Source organism: Fukomys damarensis, unplaced genomic scaffold (assembly GCF_012274545.1).
Source record: "Fukomys damarensis isolate Sample0158 unplaced genomic scaffold, DMR_v1.0_HiC HiC_scaffold_21, whole genome shotgun sequence".
Lineage (NCBI taxonomy): Eukaryota > Metazoa > Chordata > Mammalia > Rodentia > Bathyergidae > Fukomys > Fukomys damarensis.
Window position 1 is genome coordinate 6,963,906 of NW_022900933.1, and position 17,063 is coordinate 6,980,968.

Genomic DNA, 17,063 nt, shown 5'->3' on the forward strand with positions numbered 1-17,063 from the left:
AAATGAAAATAAAGTGTTTGTAGATGGGGAGGGGAGGAGGGGGTGAAGGGAGGGCAGGGACAAGGGGAAAAATGAGAACCAAGACCTGTCATGTAAAGGTACAAGATCCCAATGATGAATGTAACTGTACTGTATACCTAAAATGTACCAATAAACTCAATGAGGAAAAAAATAAATTATGAAAGTGATACTCAATATCTTATTTGATCTTTCAGAAAGTAATAGTTATTTTAGAAATGTATATTTTAGAGCATTTAAAATCTATAATAATTTATGACATTTCTTCTTACCAGTATATAGCTAAATATTGCATCTCTTATCCCTGCTCTGTTATATATATGTACCAAACTCTACACAAGGAATGTAAATATTATGGAGTGCAAACATATATAAAGGGAAAAAAAGGAAGGAGATCCAGGGATGGGTGGAGGAGAGAAAAATGTTGTATGTAACACAGCTGTCAGTCAAGCCCATCCCAAGATCATGACATTCCCCTTATAATGCCTGAACCTGTCCCCACACTGATAGGTAAATAAACACCGGATGGTCTGACACGGCACTCAAAGCTGTTACCCGGGTCTATATTTGTCAAGTGAAACCTAGCAAGAAACAGAAGAAGATATATAGAACAACACCACACATGATTAAAAACATGCATACAAAACAGTGTTATGTGCCTTTGAGGGGTCTATCCATGGGCATAGATGAGACACAGTATGTTAGTCCATAGAGTAGAAAAGTAGAATGCAGTGGGTATGGAGATGAAGTGGAAAAGAATGAAGCACAGTAAAATATATCTTCAGAGGCACGGTACTCAAATGACACGGATGGAAAAAGCTACGAACTCAGAAGTGGGTTTCAGCAGCACCTGAGATCCACAGACAAGCACGTAAACCAAAAACTAAACGAAGATGGTTTCTGCCGTGAAAACAGACCCAGTGTTAGGAACTAATAACAAAAGCTCAAACAACAAGAGGTAGGAGGCTCGATGGGGAATCTGTAAAAAAAATCCTTCTGGAAAAACAGTTGGGAAAGGAAAGGAGTGTGGGGGTTTAGAGACCAAAGAGAGGGAACTTGGGACAGCGTTGCACTGATTTATTCTAAATCACCACAGTTGTGCTAATCTGCTACAGCAGTCCTAGGAAACTAATATAAACAGCGTATCCAAAAAGTCCTCTATTGTTATGAGAATGCAGGTCATTTTCTATTTCTGTAGCCTTCTTGGCTTCCCTCTGTCTTCCCTGGGAGCCCCAGGAAGTACAGAGCACACCAAGGAAATTCCTCTCTGCTGCTAAGAACCAAAGTCTGCTTTCCTTCCCCCTTTCCAATGCTAGTGACTCCACCTAGACCTGAAGCTACTCATGACTTCAGTTTTTACCCAACCTCAATGCCAGTCCACACCAGAGAGACAAATGGTAATAAGGTTAAAGGAAGGGAGAGGAGAGAGAAAACAGGGGAGCCACCTCTCACAAATGATTTTCCTCCCTCTGCTAACCCATTCCGACTCTCATTGAGAAACTCAATCTGCCAGTATTAATACAAACCACTATATGCATCATCGTGCCATGCACCAGGCTCAATGCCCCTTTTGACAAACACTATATAATTCAGCATAAGACCTTAGAGCCTGTATAACTGCCCTTAATTCATAAGTGAAGAGTCAAACAATTTTTTAAAGTCTTACAGTTTACCCGAAGTCAAGAAGATTCTGTGTTCCCAGAACCAATACTCAAACCCAGGTCAGGATGTCTCCAAAGATTATTCTTCTGTGTTCTTTACTACCATTTCTAGGGTTCCTTCTGCAAATATCTGGCAAGCAGGTATGCACAGCCAAGTGTAACTGAGATGCACTTTGAGATCCGGGGGCCGCTGTCTTGGCCACTGCCCACTCAGGGGAGGTCTGTGATCTCACCGTCCCCACCAGGGGTTGCAACCTTAGGAGGACCAGCTAATATAGAGGAGTTGCTCTAGTTTTTCTGCTTGTGCCCACTGTGTCCTTCCTGTTCTGTCAGAAAAATAAACACAACCCTTTCTCTGATTTCGGCCCCAAACCCAAGGCACAAATGATTACCATAGTTTAGATCTTGGACATCCCTGAGAGGTTCATGTATTAAAGGGTTAGCCTCCAGCTAGGCTCTATTGGGAGCTGATAGAAACTTTAAGAGGCGAAACTAGTAGGCTATTGGGGTAACACCTTGAAGGGGATTGTGGGAACCCAGGCCCTTCCCCTTTTCCTTTTTTCGCTTTCTTGCTGCGAAGTGAATAGCTTTGCTGGGACCTGAGCTCCCACCCTACAGCGCCTGACAAAATGTGCACATCAGTCATGCACCAAAGGGCCTACGCTTCCTGCTCCTAAAGCTGACCTGCCTCGGGAGTCCTCGGGAACTCGCTTCTCCGGTCTAATGCGCAGAACCCTGGACCTCTGCTCCCTGTAGCTTGGCTTGGGCAGCTCCGTGCTTTTCTCATCACTCCAGCTTCTCCGGGCTGCTCAGTGTGGGTGTCCAGGAGAGCAAGACGGGGCATCCGTTGCTTCTCTTTTCTTTCCTCCTTTCTCATCAGTTCCCAAGAGAACTTTACTCCTTTCACACTTATAAATTACTCCACCCACTTAAAAAGTCAGATCCTGCTCATTGTAATTTGGAGTTTTTAACAAACTATCTCTTCCTAATACCTCAGTTACTTATACCTTAAGTAATTATTGATACCTTCATCCCTTATAATTTACCAGTACCTTCATTGCATGGAAAACACCTGTCTCTCCTAAGAAAGGCAGCCAGAGGTGCTCTTAGTAAATCTGCAGGGACACCAGCACACTAGCACAGCTCTCAAGGTTGTCACACGTGGGAAGCCCAGACGATGCTATCAGCACACTCTCGAGGTAATGCTTTTCCACGAGAGCTGCCGTAGTAACGGTTTAGTAACAAGGAGGCTGGTCTATAGCTTAGCCACGCTGGATGAGAAGTGGCTGTAGAAATTTCGTTAGGGTACTGCGGGAGTAAGAGGGCTCCAGATGTGAGGAGAGCTTAGAAGTGTGGCTGGAAACGGCCAAATTCTCATTTACAAGATACAAAGGAAATCAGGGGAGGGAAATGAGCTCCTCCGAAAGCCAGAGGGAAGAGTAGAACCTAGAGCAGAACCTCGGGTGCACTCTCCCAATGCAGGAAGAACAAAAAGCATTTCTATTGAATATATTTATATTTTCTATTGAAATATATATACACAGATTTAAGTGGTTTCTCAAACTAATATCAATGTTTTACATAAGTTCAGCTTCCATAGCTACAGGAATGTTTATGTCTGATTTCTGCTTTCCACAAAATGATATTCTCAGAACATTTTTCTGAAATCTCAGAGGTAGAAGATAAAGGCAAGCCAGGACCTCCAGCATTTGTTAAAATGTTCCATGTAATCCATTCAGTTTAGGTTGCTCCAGGGCAGCCTGATTTTAATCCTCATATGCAGTGCATTGTGACCCTTCTGCCCACAATGATAAGATGGGTAAAGCTTTTACAATAATGTAATATCATATCTGGAAAGGATTCCACAAATCCTTCTGTAAGATTGCTCAAAAAAAATCCAATCTGGCAAAAGCTTTAAACACACACACACACACACACACACACACACACACACACACAGAGTACCATGTACCTCTAATCTATGAAGCCCATGGCAAGCAGAGCTTGCAGAGAGATGTCAACCTGTATTCCCAAGAACACACCACTTTTGAATGTAGCCTTAACTGGCAGATTTTTTAATTGATGTTAAACAAGTTATTCAGTGAGCATTGAGATATTTCTCTTTATTTTTTTGGCTCTGTTTATTCTGAATCTATTAAAGCATAACTGTTTTGGTTTGCTTTATGAATTCTCCATTTTTTTCCTAGCAAAAAGGACTAGCTGCAAAAATATCCAGTTGGCGTTCTCTTCTTCACGATGCATTGTCATGATTTCAGGAAATTCTACATTTTTCTGATTTTAAACTTGCTGCTTTATGCTTATGGTATTATCCAGATTTAACGGAGAATTAATAAACAAGCACAAAACCCAAAAAATGGAAGTTTGCTGACTGACAGCAGCACAGATAAAAGTAGTCTGGCCCATCACGCTGGGGGCAGATTTTGACCATTATCACAATGACCTTTCCCTATAAAGCAAAATGATCAGCTTTCCCCAAAGCAGATACCAGGCTACCTGCGCAGGCTGTTAATCTCCTTTCATTACCTCCATTTTTAATCTGCTTTGTGCATGCCCATAGCTGTCTTTTGCTGCAGGAAATGAGCCACAGCTTCGTGGCTTCATCTGCTGAAGGACCGAAGAGAGTGTTGCGGGGAGGGTGAAGCAGGCCCCGCGCTTCCTGGGAGAGCTGAAGAGTTACGTGAAGACAAATTTCAAATAAAATCCTCTCATCTCTGGAGAGAATGCACTGCACATTTATTCTATGATGAGTTCTTTCATGAAACCACATCTCCTTTGGTAGAAGCATCGGCCATATCCTAATTTAGCTGTCGTAAGTCCGGATCATTATTTGTTGGGTTTTGTTAAACTGTAATTAATTCACAGATTCCATCTCTGGCCCTTTTTTATTCCACCGCCCACTCTGTCAATTTCAGTCTTTGCTTCCTCTGCACAGAGGAAAAACTCACTCACATATTCAGAAAACCTTTCTCGGCCCCGCAGTCTTCCCCCAGTCACTCCTGGAACATCTTCACTCCTCGCAACCCTCACCCCAGAGCCTGTGGCTTCACATCCCACCCCCAGAGTTGGTTATTAGTTCATGTACATCATTTCCTCTGCTAGGCAATCAATCCAAAAACCAGGGCCTCTGCATCACCCAGAGCTTACATAATAGGTTCTTATAATGATTAATCGAATCTTACTTAGTGTCTTTGGGCAGCACCTGCCCTTCCTTACACATGAGTTCAGGCATACTGAGTTATTTGGGGACTTGGTCTCCCTAAGTCGCCCAGGCTGGCCCCAATCCTCCTACCTTAGCTTACCTAGTAGCTGGGATAACGAGCATGTGCCACCACGCACAGAACACCACAGTGTTTTTAAGTTACTGATTGTCATATTCAGTGTTAGTTTCTGTTTCTGACTTTGGTTCTCCAGGCAGTACTGTGTCATTCTCCTGTGCTTCTGCTCCCCACCCCCGGCCCGCCCCATTGTCTCTCAGAACATTTCCTGACAGGGTTGCTCGTCTCGTAACTCCTGTCAGTCCCGAGGAAGGAGAGCTGAAGTCGAGGGCAAGGCAGGTGGGGATACGAAGCAGGGTGTGGGGTGTATTTGAGGGTTGTGTCCACAGGAATGTTGATGCTGTGCACTCACAGGTTGGTCACGTTATCTGAAGCCTATTTGCAATTGAGAGCAGACTCAATCCCCTACTGATTTTGCTCCTCTTTATATTTCAAGCTTTAATTAAAAGCCACACACACACACACACACACACACACACACACGCACACATCTTTAAATTGCAAGCTTTTGCTTATTCAGGCACAGGATGTTGACTACAAAGCACAAATCTATTATTTCTAGTGCAATATCAAGACTATCTCCAGAGAGCTGGTCTCCTCCTGCTCCTCCTCCTTCCCGCCCCCTTCTCTTCCTTCTTCTCCTTCTTTTTGTAGAGACCCAGGCAGGCATCCCCCACTCTTTCCTGATGTTTCCACTCAGGTATTTTACACTTACCATGGCCAAAACTGAACTTCTGCTACTTCGGTTTGCTCTTTCCCCTTGTTTCCTACCTCAAAAACTGCACCACTCTCCTCCAAGGCTCTCTCCCTTCCTAGCCAGGCCCAGTGATCACCATGCCTAATCACCTACCACTAAATTATACCTAGAAGCCACATAATTCTCCCAATTTCTACTACTACCATCCTCATTCAAACCAATTTTATCTCCCACTGGACTATCATGAATAAATTCCCTTTCTGCCTCTATTGCATACTTTCTTCAATGTATTTTTGTATGCAGGAGTCAATTTTAAAATGTAAGTTTGATCATATCACCCTCATTTTAAATTCTTCCATGCTTCTTACATTACAGAATTATATTCAAAGTCCTCAATATGATCCATAATACTGTGCATAATTCAGTCCCCGCCTGTCTTCCTGACTGACTCTCACAACGCTCTCTCCCTTCTTCACTACTCCCTTGCCACAGTGAGTTTTCCTCTGCTGTATTCCATCAACCCCTCATCTATGCTCCTCTCTAGTGTGTTCTGACCACCTAGGAAATGCTCGGCCCATACCGATTCCATTAATATTTATTGAACGTAGAAAGGATTGAATGGGTTTTCGGGATCACAAACTTTACGACAAAAGAAGCCAAATCAGTTAAGATCCTTTTCTAGATGCCCAAGGATAGGGAAGCTTTTAGTCAGTTATTTCACCTACATAATAACATCTTCACTCCCTCAGGCTCTTTCTTTCCCTCCACTCTGCCATTCTTAGTGTGCAATGCCCCCCATAGCACAAGCAGGGCACAACATTTCAAACGCCACAGGTAGATGAGAACAGCCAGCTAAGCATAAGCACGTTGTCTCCATGCAGATCTTTTTATCAATAAGAAAAGCCTTTCGCAGAAACCCCTCAGCAGAACTGCCCTGGGTCCTGCAACCAAGACTGAGTTATGTGCTCTACCCAAAGGAAGAAAGGTTATCATGACTGACTTAGACCAGGTGTGATTTATACACTGAGCTGGCAAGAAGTTTCCTTTTCATAAGTGGTCAGATAAGCAAAGAAGCAAAATCAGAGCTCTTCCAATCGTGAAAAGTTGAAGGCTGGCAAGAAATGAGATGGTTAAGGAAAGACAGGCAACCACTGGTGTTTGTCACAAAAGATCGTCATCACTAGGGTTTGAATATGAGTGGTGTCCTGTGAAAGTTCATATGTTAAAGACTCTGTCCCAGCGTGGTGCTACCGGAGGTAGTGGAATCTTTGGGAAGCAAGGCCTTGTGGGAGGTCTCTAGACCATTGGGGGCGGGGTCATGCTCTGAAAAGGATTATGGGACCCCAGTCTCTCTCAACGTCCTGGCTCTTGAAATAAGCAGTTTGCTTTACTGTGTGCTGATCACCATTGCTATTGGCATCCTGTCCAGAAACCCAAAGGAGTGGGGTCACCCAGTGTTGAATTGGTCCCTCCAGAACGATGAACCTAATAAATCTTTGCTCTTTATAAGTTAATTACCTCAGTTATTTCGCTGTACGAACATGAAGCTAATACAATCATCACTATTATCATCATCATCAAAGTTCAGGAATGGTGCTGGCCAAACTACACTTCTCTAAGTGAACTTTAGGACTTTTGCCTCTTTAAACAAAGATTTAAGTTAAATCCAAAAACATTTGAGATAGGAGAGTATCAAAGTGTATAAGTTTGCTTACAACTGACCCTATTTCAACCAAAAGAGCTGTAACTTTTTTCTGTATAATAAATTGATCATCTACATAATATTTCATTTAAGAAAAGTGTTATACAACTAAAAGCCAAGTTACTGATCTGGTTTATCTAATACTTTTTGAACTGAGAAATTGAGTCCCAGATAGATTATATCATCTACCTAAGTCACATATTGGCCAAGTAGCCTGGTAAAGCAGGATATTTGCCTGAATCTAAGTCTCGGGCCAAAGTAACTGACCAGAATCAAAACCAATAAGCAAAGCCAGTGAGGCCTGGAAAGGGTTCATCAGCCCGTGTGCAGGACGGATGACACTGACCTTCCAGGGCAGGTGACATGACAGCAAGAGGAAGTTCTGCACATCAAGCTGAGGCAGCAGTTCTCCTATGAATCCTGATTCTGTTCTTCCCTTTCTAGCCTCTTTTCTCCATCTATTGGTGGTCTCCTCTTTTACCTGATCTTGAAGGATGGAGGTACCAGTCTTCTTTCCATATTTCTTGCCTGATACTCATTTCTTTACCTTCAAATATGAATGTTCTGCTAGTAAACATAAATCTCTAGCAGTTCTTTCCCAAGCTTCAGGTAAATTACAATCATCCATCAGTCATCTGCAACGAAATATTCTACAAATGCACATATCTAAAAATTATATCCCACACCTTTGGTTTCCCTGCTTCCACTCTTGTTCTTCCTTGAGCATTTCCAATATCTTTAAAATTCCCTCCCCTTGATTAAGCACCCAGACTGGCCAGTCATTGTCCAGTCCTCTTTTCTTTACATAGGCATTGAAAATTGCCAATACTGTCAGTCCTAAATCCCAAATCTTCCTTATACTGACTCTTTTCCTCTTATCTTCTGCACACTATTTTCCTCATTTCTTGTCTAGCTTTTTTGTAGCAAATATTTCAGTGGTACATCTGCTCATATAAATCCGTCTTCTATCCTACAGCCACAATGATATGTCTAAAATAAACATGGAAAGTCATTTTTTGTCTTAAAAATTCTTTTCCAGAGCTTCAATTGCCTCAGGGTACCCTGCGGGGCCTATCATGACTCAGCTCCCACTTTCTCTCCAGCCTACCCTCAAACTTGACTACTCATGGAGAAAAGGTAGCCTTAGTTATCAATTTAGAGCCAGTCTTTGAAGTCAGGCTGCCTGAGTTTGAATCTTAGCTCTGTCACTTACTGTGTTACCTGAACAAATCATTTAATTTCTCTGTGCCTTCAATTTCCCATTGAATATTAAGTGAAGTAACATATTTAAAGCATATGGAAAAGTACCTGGCACATAGTAAGTGTCCAACTACTTTCTTTTTCATTAACTTTTAAATGGTCAAGAAGGGAAAAGATGGAAACAAAGTCTTTGCAAATAGGGGAGGGTGAAGGTGGTGAAGGGAGGGCAGGAGGATGGGGAAGAAATGAGAACAAAGATCTGTCATGTGAGGTACAAGATCCCAATGATGAATGTAAGTACCATATATGGAAGAAATGAGAACAAAGATCTGTCATGTGAGGTACAAGATCCCAATGATGAATGTAACTGTACCATATACTTAAAAAGTATCAATAAACTCAATAAGATTTTTTTAAATGGTCAAATTTCTCTAAACCTTAAGTCTTCATTCCTGTCACTGTTCACTTTCCTTAAATCCTTTTCCCTTTTTGCCAGGCAAGGTCCTCTCTATTCGAAAATCATTTCTGAGGACTCAAACTTCAGAAACAAATTCATGAATCTAGGTCGTCATAAAATAAAAAACTGATATTAAAGATTTATGGAAAACATTTCAGATTGCTGCACCAGCATAAAGGGATTCTGTGTCTTCTTTCATCGATTCATTTATTCAACAAGCATTTATGGAGCATCTAGTATGGATACTACACTAAGGACTGGAAATACAATTATTAACATGAGTTTGTAGGGTTAATTATAGAACACCAGTGTCCAACAGAACTTTTGTGATTGTACAAATGTTCTACAAGTTTTCTGATCAAAGTAGGGACCGCCAGCTAGATATAGCTATGGAACAGCTGCAGTGTAATTCATGCAACTGATGAAATGAATATTTAATTTAATTCTAATTACTTCAAATCTAAATAGCCTCGTGAAGCTAATGAATACTTTATTGTACAGGAGTCTAAAACACTTTATAAAGAAATAGTTACCAGGTATACTGTTCAGCTTTCCTTTGCCTGGACAAAATTCCTGATACTCACAGCTCAAAGGAAGAGAAATTTATTTTGGCTCACAGTTTCAGTGGTTTCAGTCTATGTTTGGCTGGCTCCAAGGCAGAAACTTGACAGAAGGGTGTGGTAGAGGAGAGCTCAACTCACAGAATCCAGGAAGCAAAGAGCAGAGAAGAGCACCTATCACCCTCAGGACTCTCCCAGACAAGTCCATAAGTTTACATCACTAATCTCCTAGGTGTCTCTCAAACCGACCAAGTGGACAAGATTAACTGTCATATCCAACTTGACATCCCCTTAAGTCACACTTAATCACCAAACAATGACAATAACAAGGTCATGATAATGCAAACTATCCTTGTATAACTAAAAAAGGCACTAATTCTTTCTCCGAAATCCCAACAGTTCCAGCATGCTCCAAAGTCCAAGTTCAAAAATCTTTGAGACTCAAGCCAAACTCTTAAGTGACTCCCTGTAAAACTCAAAAAGCTAATTACATAATCCTAAAATACAGCGATATAGGGTAAACACTTCTGTTCCAAAAGAGAGGAACAGAAGAATATAAAGAATCAGGCCAAAACTAGACCATAACCCAGCAGCATTAAATCCTGTAGCTCCATATTTAGCATCTGGGACACATGGAGCCACAGTGTAAGCTCCAAGGAACTTGAGCAGCCCTACTCTGATGAGCTTTCCAGTCACAGCCCATGGGTCTCTTGCTTGAGATGGCTCTGTGTGCTCTCTGGAGCTCTCCCTAGCAGACACTCCACGTTAATGGTATCTCTCACTTCTTGAGGTCCTCATTAAAGCTTCAGCTCCACTCTCACAGCTTCATGAATTGCCTCTTCGGGGTCTTCTGGCAAGAACTCAGGCCCTGTCACACATTTTTGTCTAGGTGGAAACCTTCATCACCCTATAACTCTTGCCTTCTGCCTGTAAAAACCAGCATCATGTGGATGGTATGAGGGTCTGCTGTCATCTGAAGCAGAAGTCAGGCCCTCTTGGACCATGGCTGCAGTGGCTTCTGAGTTGTATGGATTGACTTAGAATGGGGAAATGAAGCCAAATGAATCAACTCCCTAGGTGGTCCTTCTTGAGCCAGGGACACAGGAATATTCTTTTAAAATGGAAGGTTGACAACTTTTCCACCTTTGATCCTGTGATGGGTGTAGTCTTGATGATTTCTAAGTGGCTTCAAACATCTTTCTTCTTGTTGCATTCGAAGTACTTGATTTCTTTTTCATGGAGCTAAAATCTTCAGCAACCACACTTACCTTTGACCCTCAACTGTACACCAACTCTTTTCTTACCAAACTGAAAGTTTTTCAAATCTTTTTCTCTGCTTTATGCTCCAGATTCTCACTGTAAATGTGTATGAAAGCAACCAGTAACATCCACACCTAGATGTTGGGCTGCCTTGAAATTTCCTCTACCACATTAGTTTATCATCCTTAAACTCAGCCTCACACAAAGGTTTAGGGCATGGACAAAATGTAGAGAAAATTTTTGCCAGAGTGTAATACAGATGGCCTCTAGTCTAATTCCCAATAGTGTCCTCTTTCCAATCTGAAATCTCATGAACACAGTCTTTACTGTCCTCATTGATATCAACATTCTGGTCTTCTGAGTTCCCACCAGAATTATATATCGATCTATGCTTGCAGAATTGTAGGGTTTCTTTAGCTTGCATCTCCAAATTTCTAAACTTCTCCAGCAAACCAGTTCCAAAGGCTTCTGAACCTCATGGTGAGGTACATTCATAGCATCAATTCCACTTCTCTGGTACCAATTTCTCTGGTACCACTTCTCTGGTGAACTTTCCAATGTTTAAAAAAAAAAAACCTGCTATTTAAAGGAAGAGACATTATTTTGGCTCAATTCATGGCCATCTAACTCCAAAGCAGGAACATTATGGTGGAAGGACATGGGAAAGGAAAACTGCCCAGCTCCATCCAGGAAGCAGGACGTGGGAGTGCCTCAGAGGAAGGGGCCAGGGACTGACAGAGTCCCCCAAGGACATGCCCATGACCTACCCAGACATATGCAGCAGTGTGCTTTACTAATCTCCTGTCTCTCAAGACATTTAAATTCACAACCAAGACTAACCATCATACCAGATCACCAGGGCCATTGAGATACAGATAAAGTAACAGGCGAACACAGAGGCATGAGTGGCCAGTTGCTTTTGAGAGTTAAGTAAAAATTTATAAATCCAATCACAAAGAATGAGTAGACTGTATGGAAAAGATGGTACATTGAAAAACTAAATTTCCCCCACACCAGATAGAATAAAGAGAAGTGACCAGTGAGCTTAAGGAAGTGATCTCTGAGCTTAAGGAAGCCCTTACAGCTGGTCCTTTTTAGCACTGAATGTTCTCTTTAAGAAATATATACGACACTGTTTGGTTGTTTTGTTATCCTCAACAGTACTGAATGGGCACAGTTTGGAGGGACTGAATAGGAATGAATAAAGATGAATGAATTATATTCTGCATAATAATGTGAAATATTTTATTTTGAGAGAAGTAGCCTCATAAATTATAATGTGGTTTTTTAATATCCTTCCATCTTTTAGGTTTACATATGCTATGTTACCTCTGAGAATTTATATTTGCTCTCAGAGGGTGTTTGTATGTCTGAGAGAAAGAGAAAAAGACTGATGGATGGAGAGGGAGAAATCAGTTAATCACTCAACAAGGAATTTAAAGGGCAGAGCTGCATCTCATTTTGGTTCAGGGATGTATAGGGAAAACAGTCCTGAGGGCTCAAGTTCACTCTTTGCTGTCTTCTCAGACCCAGAATCCATTCAAACTCAATCTTAGACTGTTCTCCTAGAGCCCCTAAGGTGAATTTTTAGACCGCATCCCTCATACTTTGAGAAATGTACTATTGGACACAAGAGATGGATCTTGAAGCAAGACTTGGAGGTGTGTAAAAGATTTCTGAAAGATGAGCAGCATTCACCCTGAAGAAAGTAAAGGTGGGAGCACAGGAATAAGGTCGGAGAGTATTCCTGGGGAATATTGATGGCCCACAAAGTTTAACCCCTTAGAGACGGTTCTGTTGAGCCACAAGAAAGATAATACTTTAAAGAAAGGTGTAAATGTATTCCTCTAATATGATTCCTTTTAAAATGTTACTCACACATGTCTGCAGTACGTGAAGTTTACATCTCGCGGAGCAGGTGTACATATATAACACAGCTTGTTGTATTTTAATCGCTTTCCCTTCTCACCCTTCTCTCCCTCTGTCTCTAAATCCTCTTTCCCCAGGTTCATTCTCATCGCTATTATGTAATGTTGGGTAATAGAATTCTTACTGGTTGTACAACTTAGCCCAGTGATGTTCTGAAGTGAAGTGAGAAAGGTCAGGAAGAAAAGCAAAAAGGCCCTGCTATGTGCGTATTATCACTGGTGCCTTCCCCACCAAACCTCGCCACAGTGCCTGTGAGATGGATCTTCTGTTGTGGGATTTAACTCTTAGCAACTAGAGCCATGTCCAGTGGTGGAGGGAGGAGTGGTTAGTAGGAAGATGCCACGGGCTGGAGATGGTGTCTCTCAAAGTTTCCTGTGCTAGAAACTTGATCTGCAATGTGTTCAGGTGATATTGAATGATGGAATTTTTAAAATAGGAGACCCATTCCTGAGGTTTAGCTCAGTTGCAGAACATTTGCCTATCACGCACAAGGTCCTGTGTTTTATCCCCAGCACCACAAAAAAGAAGATGGGGCCCGGTGGGAGGTAGTTAGGACATTGGGATTACCACACTCGGAGGGACTAATATAGCTCTTATGAATTCCTATGAGAGTGGCTGGTTATAAAAAGGAGCACACCTGGCCCCTAAACTGCTCTTGCTTCCTGTATCACCCTGTAACCTTTTTCTCCCTCTCATGTGGACTCCTGTTGTGATGCCACCCACCATGTTGTAAAACAAGAAGGCCATCGCCCAAGGCTGAACTGATGGACCCAAACTGGATTTTTAGCCTCCAAAACTTTAAGAAAACTAAATCTCTTTTTTATATACAGTACATTCCCCAGTCTCAGTTATTTTGTTGTAGCCACAGAAAATGAGCTAATGCAGAAAACTAAAAGGGAGAATTAGGGTCATTGCTACAAAGAAATCTGAAAATACAGATGAAGACTTAGAACTGGGTAATGGGCAGAGGCCAGAAGAGGCTGGAAGACCAGAGTTCTGGTGAGGGCCCAAAAGACAAGACTCGGAGGGAGCTGGAGTGGCTTAGAGAATATGAAACATCTTGAGCATGTCTTTGTTACAATTGGATAAGTCGTCATGTCCAGAATGCTGATGCCAACAAGGGATGCTCTTGTGGAAATGGGAGAGGGGTCACTCTTGTTGTGAAGTAGAAAAGGATGGTTTATCTCTGTCCATGCTTCTAGCTCTGTGGAAAGCCAAATGTAAGAGCAATGAACTGGAGTGTCTGGTGGAGGATATATCTAAGCAACAAGCATAAGTCCACTACTTGGGTGGTTTTGGCAGGGCACGGTAGAATTCAAGAGCAGTAGCATGAACTTAAGGCAACACGTAGGGCTGGGGATTTAGCTCAGTGGTGTCACCACCTGCCTTGCAAGCGCAAGGACCTGAGTTCAATGCCCAGTATCCCAAAAAAGAAAAAGAAAAAAGGCTGCAGACGTAGCTCAGTGTGAAGGCCCTGGATTCAACTTCCCAGTGTGAAAAATGAAAACTAAAGGAAGCATGTATATAATTCAATGGGAAACAGAGTGGAAAGATTGGGAAAAGATACAGCCTACTCCTATAAAGAGAAAACATGAGGCATATTTGGGGGAGAAAATGTGCAGCTCACACCAACAAAAGTTCAGGGGCTAATCATGAAAGGACTTGAAGGCATCTAAGATGCACACAGCCCCTTGGTTTATAAGAGCAGAATTGTTTCAGAAGTTAGGCCCAGAGCACTTTCTATGGGCTCCCTGCCCAGTGTACTTCAGGATTCTCCTTTCCTTTCCAGTAGAATTTTTTTAAGTAATGATGATTATAATGGTAGACCTCTGATGAAGGAAAACCTAACTGGGGAAAAAAATGACCTAATCATGAGTTCTACCACCCTATATTACTATGCTATTGGGTGATAATGATCCTAGACTAAACACCACGCATGTTCAGGGGCCACTCATAAAGGGAAATATTATGTACAAGCTATAGTTCACAGACCAGCAAATGCTTCCCCAAAGACCCAACACCAATCGATTTAATACAGTTAGTAAACGGTTTGGCGGAGGAGAAGTTCTGAAAATTTTGACATTCCTTTCAATAATGGGAGAAAGGAGGAGTTGGGGTTTACCGAGTGTGTGAGCACTGGTGATTGTCCAAAAAGCTACAGCTCAGGATATGGGAGAGCTAGTACAATCTACCAACCATCTTATTGTCTAAAGCATGAAGTAAGAATAATTTTCCTTACGAAAACCACACACAAAGTAAGGATCCAGTGAACATGGCACCAGGCAGGTTTGAGAATAAGAGACAGAAAGAAATAAGCAGCAGGCTCTAGTAATGCTGGGTTGACCCTAGCATCACAAAATAAATTTTTTGCTGCTTTTTCCCCCCAATTAAATCAATGTTAGGCCAGAAATCAAAACCATGGGCTTCTGTCTCTTCAGGTTCCAGTCACGGCACCCTGGTAAAACTCGAACTGGTTCTTTGGATGTAGCTCTAACTTGAATTTTGTTGTTACTTTGGTTAAGATTAACAAGACAGGTGTGAGGCGATTAAAATGTGAGTTGAAGCTTCGCTAGTTCACTGGTGATGTGAACAACTTCTTTGCTGAACAGACAACTTTCCTTGTGCTGCAGAAGACAGTTTTCTCCGTTTTTCTCAATTCAAAACAAAATAGCTACAGATACCACGCACTTAAGTTGAATCCACAGCATTACCATATTCTCCATCACTGTCTTAGGCCTCGATAATCAACAAAACAATCCAAGCGCTACTCTGCGGTGCTTGCTGGACTCTGGCATCAGTTCTCCCACCACAGTCCCTTCTCGTTACCAACACGACATCACTAAAGGCGGGATCGCAGAGATGAGCAGTTGCACACTAGTATATCATTTTCACCACACAGGTAAAATAAACATAAATGACTTGGGGGTAGAATTAATTGCAGAGTAAAATAGTTAAGAACTGAAGAATGTTCAGTGTTTATTTTCTTTGTTTTTTATTTTTATTCCTTATTAGTGCGTGTTTGCAGAGCATAATGCTCACATTCCTCATAAGGAGCTGGTCCACATACACAACATGTCTCAATTCTATTTTCTGTACTCTCGCTTCCTCCTCCCAATTTTCGTTGTTTTTAACATACAGCCTTATATCACATCATGATGGGGATATATTCGCAAGAGTGTTTTGTTAGGCAATTTGTTGTGCTAATATCATAGAATGTGCTTACACGAACTAAAATGACTACAACTTCACAAAGCAATGTCATCTGTAGGACCCATCTGATGTATATGATCCAACAGTGACCAAAATGTCATGATACTGCTCGTGACTATAATTCATTTCATAGTAAGTTTACATAATTTAGTTTTAAATAATGGTCAGGTTTAATGGGTAGCTTAAAATTTACTGAAAATTTAACAACCAGTTCTGAAGGCCTCCAACACACTGCTGGTCCAGTCATGGCCAAATTACAATACATAAAATATTGCCCTCACCAATGGAAACCTGTAATCTGCATGTATCTTTCAATATATAAGTGAACTTTAGAACATCAGAAAATATAGAAATACAGGAAAGAGATAGAAGGCCTATAAAATTATAAAGAATAGGCTTCTGTGCTGCTGGCTAGCAGGCGGAGAGCTGGGGCCAGGCTGAGGTATGCAGGCTGGGCCGCAGGGGCCCAGTTGTTGCATAAAACACACTATCCTTTTGTGCCACTCTGCATAGGGTGGCTGCTCAATGTCATGTGGCCTGTGCTTTGGACTGCGGTGCTCATCTATGTTCCTTATGTTACATTTCCTGTGGCCTTTGTGGTTGGGGCTGTGGGCTACCACCTGGAGTGGTCCCTCAGGGAAAGTTTCCACTTCCTGTGGAGGAAGAAAAGAGCATCTCAGAGTGTCGGGAGGATCGTAAGCTGAATGAACTTCTAGGCAAGGACCTTACCCAGGTGGTGAGCCTTAACGACAACTTGGAATTTGCCCCTAAATCTGTCCTGAACAGAAACCACCATGAGATTTAATGGAAGACACAGGACCCTATGGACAACGGGGCTGTGACCGTCCAGCCATGATGTCAACTCAGCCCCAGAACATACATCTGATTTCTTTGCTGCTTATTCTGGCTTCTTCTGCACCTCACAGCCTCACATGTACTGGCTGCTCCTTTATAGCCAGGGAGACACAGGAGCAGCTGGGGGGCCAGCGAAGAGGAAAGCTGAGCCTGTAGAATGGGGTCCAACTGCTCAGGCTTCCGAGCTTCTGTTGGTGCACTGCCCAGAGGAGTGCTGT

The 17,063-nt window shown here is 42.1% G+C and overlaps 1 pseudogene; it reads left to right on the top strand.

Moving 5' to 3' along the window:
* The first annotated feature begins 16,520 nt into the window (after positions 1-16,520).
* LOC104872514 lies at positions 16,521-16,795 on the top strand (annotated as a pseudogene).
* Positions 16,796-17,063: the final 268 nt, after the last annotated feature.